This window comes from Tympanuchus pallidicinctus, unplaced genomic scaffold (assembly GCF_026119805.1).
Source record: "Tympanuchus pallidicinctus isolate F22 unplaced genomic scaffold, pur_lepc_1.0 scaffold8, whole genome shotgun sequence".
NCBI lineage: Eukaryota > Metazoa > Chordata > Aves > Galliformes > Phasianidae > Tympanuchus > Tympanuchus pallidicinctus.
The window spans coordinates 20632200-20639018 of NW_026294802.1; positions in this window are offsets into that span (position 1 = coordinate 20632200).

The following is a 6819-nucleotide window of genomic DNA, read 5'->3' on the forward strand; positions in this document are numbered from 1 at the left end:
TTATGCCACTAGAAATTAAATTGCTTTAATCCACTTTTTCAAATCCAAAAATTTGAGAATTCCCTAATTATGATGCCAAGTTATATCTCCTTCATCATCCTACTTCCCCTTTATCTTCTGAGAAGCATCTAAATTCCCAAAATCTCCTGATCGTTTTTGTAGTTTTGTTTTGACCACTTCTGTTCAATACCTGACCATTTCCATGAGTCACAGAATCACAGAATGGCCCAAGTTGGAAGGGATCTCAAGGATCATGAATTTCCAACCCCCCTGCCATAGGGCCACCAACATCCACATTTAATACCAGACAGGCTGCCCAGGGCCCCATCCAACCTGGCCTTGAACACCTCCATGTATGGGGCATCCACAGCCTCTCTGGGCAGCCTGTTCCAGCACCTCACCATTCTCATAGTAAAGAACTTTCCCCTGACATCCAACCTAAATCTTTCCTCTTTCAACTTAAAATCACTTCCCCTTGTCCTGCTGTTATCTTCCCTTGTAAAAAGTTGACTCCCCTCCTGTTCATAAGTTCCCTTTAGGTACTGAAAGACTGCAATGAGGTCACCCCACAGCCTTCTTTTCTCCAGGCTGAATAAGCCCAGCTCCCTCAGCCTGTCTTCGTAGGGGAGGTGCTCCAGCCCTCTGATCATCTTTGTGGCTCTCCTCTGGACCCTTTCCGTTTCTACTGACACTCCATTAACAAAGGCCAACATTTCTTAAATGAAGGAAAAGAACTCTTCCTACTGCTATTGTAATGCTTAATTTTCCCTTTTTTAGATGATTATACACCCCAATTGCTTTTGTTGTCTGTAGTTCTGAAACTTTAGAAAACAACATGGTTTTTAATAAAAATATGGATGTATGTATATGCTTCTGAAGGATGAGCCAATTCATTAGGTGCTCTGAGAAAGCCTTTCCAGCAGCAGCAGTTTAACAGGGATTGCCATCCTGTAAGAAATGTGATATGGCACTCAGGAAAATCTCATATGTGGGGCCTTCCATTATGGGAAGAACAGATTCCTCAAAAAAGTACTGGTTTCACGTCCCAGACTACCCACAGCACTAGCAGAGGCCTCTCTGTTTGGGTTTCCTCACCCTTTTCTGAGCTCTCTTCAGGTAAGAGCACCTGAGAGCTCAGAGAGCAAACACAAGAGAGAGGCTTTCATGGTTCACTTCTGTGCAGCACAATTTGGCAACAAAACTTTTTTTCTTCAGGAAGGTGTCAGTTTTGGTGAGGAAGGAGCCTAAAGCAGGCTAAGAAATGGCTCCGAGATTGTGTTCTGCACAAGTGCAAGCCTACTGTGCTGCAAGCATCTCATGAGCCTATGCAAATGTCTGTCTGTGCCGTGTAACTGCTTTGCTGATGCTGAAGGGGAACACCCTTGGAGGCAGATTTCTGCCCATCGCCCCCTGCCCTTTAAGACATTATCCAGGCTCTGTCTCTCAGATGCATGCAGCAGTGTGTATCCCGTGCACAGTCAGATACAGAGCGAGTTAAGATGCCCTTTGTGACAGAAGTCAGACTACCTAAGGAAACAGTCTTCAACTGCAAGATAGTCCTTCGGCTAGGATTCATGAAGGATCAGATATTAATAAGATGATGGCTTAGGGATAAGTTTACATTCCTCTGTCAGCTCTGCTCTGGAAGAGATGTGGCAAGTTTCTGAAGGCAGCTGCTGCCTGTAGGTGTGCCAGAAGAGCATGTTCTCCCCCCAGGCCTAGTTGAACTGGTACTGACTAACATTTCCCCAGCCAGGAGAGCTACTTAATCTACTTAATATAAATACCTCGAGGCAGGGGCCTGATTGAGATTCAAGGACTGTTAGGTCCTACCAGTTAGAGGAACAGTTTGTCTCTCGTTAGCAAAAGGCAAGGTCAAAAGTAGCTTTGAATGCACTGCAATCCAGAGGCTATTTTAACCTTTCTGTGTTTGCTCTTTTTAATCTTGTGGTTCTTGCTGCTTTATGAGAAATGAGTCTAGGCAAAGAGAGACTTGGCAGTTGCTTACAATCACATCAGTAGCATTTTTTAAAGGAATAGTAAAGAAACAAGCTTCTTTCTGTTTATGTTTTACTCCTCAGGGTTTTTGTGGTCTTAATGTTTCCCAAGTTAGTACACAATACAACCTTCTTCCAAATTGCTTCTTTGCAAAAAACAGTTCAAAAGTAAGATTCTCTAAAATGAGCTTCTCTTATTGTAATTCATGGTATTGACCCCGAAAAGACATGCAGTTCAAAAAATAATCAAACCAGTCAACCAAGACCACTGTGCTTGACTTTAGCCTGGCCCTCGAAGTTGAATCATCACCATGCTAATTCAGTCAGACCAACATTCCTGCTTTCTTGTTCCCCTTATTCTTTGCTATTTTTTTTTTTTTTTAACACTGTCAATTAGCTTCTGTCTTTATTTTTGTCTTCTGATTGTGTGGCTTAAGAGATTTTTCTTCAAAATGACACAAAATGGTTGTTGATCTCATTTTTTGTATGACTTATTTCTTGTTACATATATGACACTTGACAGCACTCACTTGTGAGATACAAGAGAGCACTGAAAAGTTTTGAATGATTTAAAACAAGTCTAAGTCAGACACACAAAACCCAGGTGTTCTTTGTTCCTTGAGACATTCAGGTATTGAACTGGAAGAGAAACAACACAGTCTGCAGCTCCATACAGCTCTTCCTGTTCTTGTCATATCAGAACACTTTGCTTTGTTCATGAGTTCTCAGTTTCCTTTGTTGGTTATGGTTTTGGCAGAAAAATTAGATTTGTTCTTTTGAACTTATATTTTTTTCATAGTACCAAGTCTATTATATAGGAAAAGTACTGTATTTCAGTGCATTCCAGACACTATAATGTAAAGTTTACCTGGGATTCCTGTTCAGATGCATTAACATTCCAGTTCAAATGCATTAACATTCCTAGAGCCTGATGTGACTTCACTCGTTCTGATTTTGCACTTATATAACTCTGCTGACTGCAAGGAGTTCTCCTTAATTTGCACTGAATTGTTTTCACTGAATGTTTGCAACTACATATACAAATGCTTGGTTATTTACTGTACTTCTACTAATTCTCTTTGTTTTGAGTAGGAGAGGGATGTTACCATTTATCTTATGTTGTCATTGCATATATCACATTACATAAGGCTTTTTTAAAATAATTTTTCTTACATTTTAATTTTTTAATCTTTTCTCTTAATCATCCTTCTAAATCACTATTACTCTATTCATCTGAAAAAATTGCTCTTCACTTTTGATATGTGTCCCTTTGTAGATCTCGGAAATCCTTCCTCATGCGAGGAGCAGAAACATTCACTAGCCTGTTTCAGTCAATGTGAAAGCCAGAAGCAGAATGGAGACAACCTGGTTCCCTCCTCTGAGACAGAAGAACACATTTCTCTGCACTTTTCACTGTCCTTACCTTGACTGCTTTGGATTCTCTATACTTTGGATTTGAAAAGGTAATTTTCTAGCTACTGATGACTAAATCTAATGATTGCTCTGTGAAGAAATGTGTGTACTCTTTGCTTTCCTTCATTTATGTATTCTCAAGGGGAAGAAAATAACTTGTACGTTAGGTCTCTAAAGCAAATGAAAGGTCATTAATGGCTTTCTGCTTTTTACTACTGATGATTATTGAATGAGTGTGAAATTAACTTACAAACAGATCCCTAGACTGGTCAGCTCTGATTAACTTCCATTTTTCTACAGGATAGTAGTTCTCAGAAAGGAAGAAGTACAGAAGTGAATTTATTAGCATTCTTCAGAATTCTGTTGAATGGGAATGTAACAGAGAAAAAAAAAAAGAATATATAAAGTAGTAATATCATCAGGAATATTTTTATATACTGAATATATATAAAGTTTCTGCTAATAAAATGTTGACAACAGAATACTGAAAGGATATAACAACAAGAAATCTGAGACAAAATTTTAGATAACACTTGGGAGTAATTTCATCACAAACAGGCAAGTCATCCCAAAATATATTTTATCATGTTTTTTCTTAGTAGGTTATTAAAATATAACTTTAATTATCTTCATGTAAATGCTATTTTAAGATAAGAATAATTAGTAATTATGTTCTTATTAAAGCACTATATTGTCTTGTCTGCTGCTAGCACTATTCAGGAATACTATTTTCCCCCATGCTACTCGGTGATTTGACTAAAGTATATCCAACTATTTCCCATTATTTTACAAAAACATGAATGATGATTGATAGGTGAATTATGAAGCATCTTGCTCTAGCATGAGGAAAAACTATTCTTTGTAAGTCTGAATGAACTGACTGGACTTCCAGTGAACTAATTCTCAACTGGTAAACAGTGATTGTACAGGACAGCAACAATTCAATTCAATAGTTTTTGGTAATGTGGTGATTGCATGACAGCTGTGAAAACCTGGAAATCTGTTAGCTACTAGGTTAGCTTGAGGCCTACCTCTCTGATTATTGTCATATAGACTCCTTGCATTCTTTGTTTTACCAAAATGGCCTAAATCATTTATTGTCTCACTGGCTTAAATTTTTCTTTTAAGAAATACATGCCATGTGGTGTATTTCCATTTTCCCAATTTTCTTACAGGAAAGGAAAGCAAAGGGAAGTGAAGGGAAAGGAAGGGAAGGGAACTCCCTTCTGGAGAAAGAAGTTGCTCATTCCCACATAGCTTCATCTGCTTGCTCCTAGAAATGAAGACTCAGCCTGCCACCACTCCTAGTCCCACAGTCAGCTTTAAGTAATCAAAATAACAGGATTAAATATTCCCCATTTGTGAATAGTTAGAGCCAGACTTGAAGATGGTGAAACTAATTCTAGTTCTGCTGGCATCATTAGAATTAGGTGAATTCGTATCATTTATTGACTATAATGCTTTTTGGTGCAATCCAAAGACTAATCACTTGCAGAAGTAGATAGTCTCCATCAGAAATGGCAGATGTGAACTAGAAGAGCTCCTTTTGATTTTAAAAACCATGAAATAAATTAAAATCTCTGTGCTATAATCTCCAAGAGTCAAATTGCTGTTCTTTTCATTATTGGTATTGTCATAGTTATTGCTGTCACTTGAGATAGTATTATTCACTAATTTGTTGCAAAAGTGTGAACAGATATTAGAAAAATAATTATTTCCCTTTTCTTGTCATTATTTCTAAGACTAAGAGTAACTTATTTCAGACAGTTGAATCCCCCAAAACACCTGTTTTCTTTTGAGAGTATATCAAATACAGTAAACTATGATTAGTGAATGCTTATCATTTGTATTCAGTTGAGGAATTGGTTTTTAAAGAACTTAATCTCATTGTCTATAAACAGTATTTGACATCTTTTAATGAAACAAATGTATCTGTTGATGTATCTGAGTGTTGATTCAGAGGATTAGGAATAGTTTATTTTCAACACTTTAACTGTGCTGACAGATCGAAACCAGCCTTGTCTCTGAAAGTTATTAATATTAAATTTCATGGCTAAAATGTAGTCTTTAAAATTTCCAATTTTTTTTTTTTTTTGCCTATTCTCTGTGCAGACCAAGTATGGCCATCTGAACCCATGTTCAAGGATAAAAGTTATCTGAAATACATCCTGAAGTTGACGGCAGAGGAAGAGCTGGGACAAGGAAGGAAAAGTGGAAAGCTTGAACCTGTGCTTTCCTGTGCTTTCATGTCTATTATCTCATAGTGGTTTTTATCTCATGTCATTATCTCATGTCTATTTATCTGCAGTGTGGTTAGGCAGCTGCCCTGCTCTTGATGAAATACCAGCTATCCCACCTGCTGTCATCATAGAGGCAATATTCAGTCGCTCCTGTACAGCCTTCTAGTGTCGTTCTAGATACTGTGACATCCTACTGTCACTCCAGAAGGAAAGAGGTCTCCTTTGTGTCCTGTGCCATATGTCTTAACCTCATGAAAAATCTCTGACACTTTAGTATCGCATTAATGATGGTGTGTTATCTGATGTTTAGGCAGTGCCTTACAAGATGTTTCTAACCCCCCAAGTGTCAAGATTTCTAACCAATCTAATTGGTCACTGAGTAGACAAAGACAGATCTGCCATGGCCATCACATGTGGATGTAGATACACAGGGTTACAACAAGGCTCGCATTTGTCTTCACTATCTTTTCAGGATATAGTTCCTAAAGGAAAAGCAGCCATAACCTATCAGGTAGAAGTTTGTTCTTTAACCTGAATACAAGTGTGAATAAATTTAAAATTCATTTTCCATGAATACTCATTTCTAAAACTTCCTATAGTTTTAATAAGGAAAACATGCTGTTGGGATTAGCTTGAATGATGAGCCAAGGCACAGAGATACTAATGTAATAACAACTAAATTCATATCCTTGGGCATATTTCCCCAGGTCAATAAAAAGACAATACAGAAAACTGTGATCATATGTAGGATTTTATTTCAGTACTATAGTCAACTGTTGCTTAATTAGTTAAGCATTAGTTCCAATAAATCTTTCACCAACTAAAGTAATTAAAATAAGTTAACCTAACTGTCAAGAAAAAGTTCAGGAGTATTCCCACAAGAACATATGTGCCACCATGAGACAATGATTGATACCCCTCTGAATGCTACAGAGCCAATTATGTTATTATTGTCTTGATGACTACTTGAAATAGTGGTTTATCATATGATTTTCTCCTTCTGAAATGTTGATATAAGGATTTGGCATCAATTATAGCAGGAAGGAAATCTAAAAAAAAAAAACAACCCAAAAAACAGAAGTATTGCAGGCTTTTTTTTTTTTTTTTTTTTTTGTGCTACTAATTAGCTTTCCATTTATTGAATCATCACCTATTTATTTCAGTCTCAT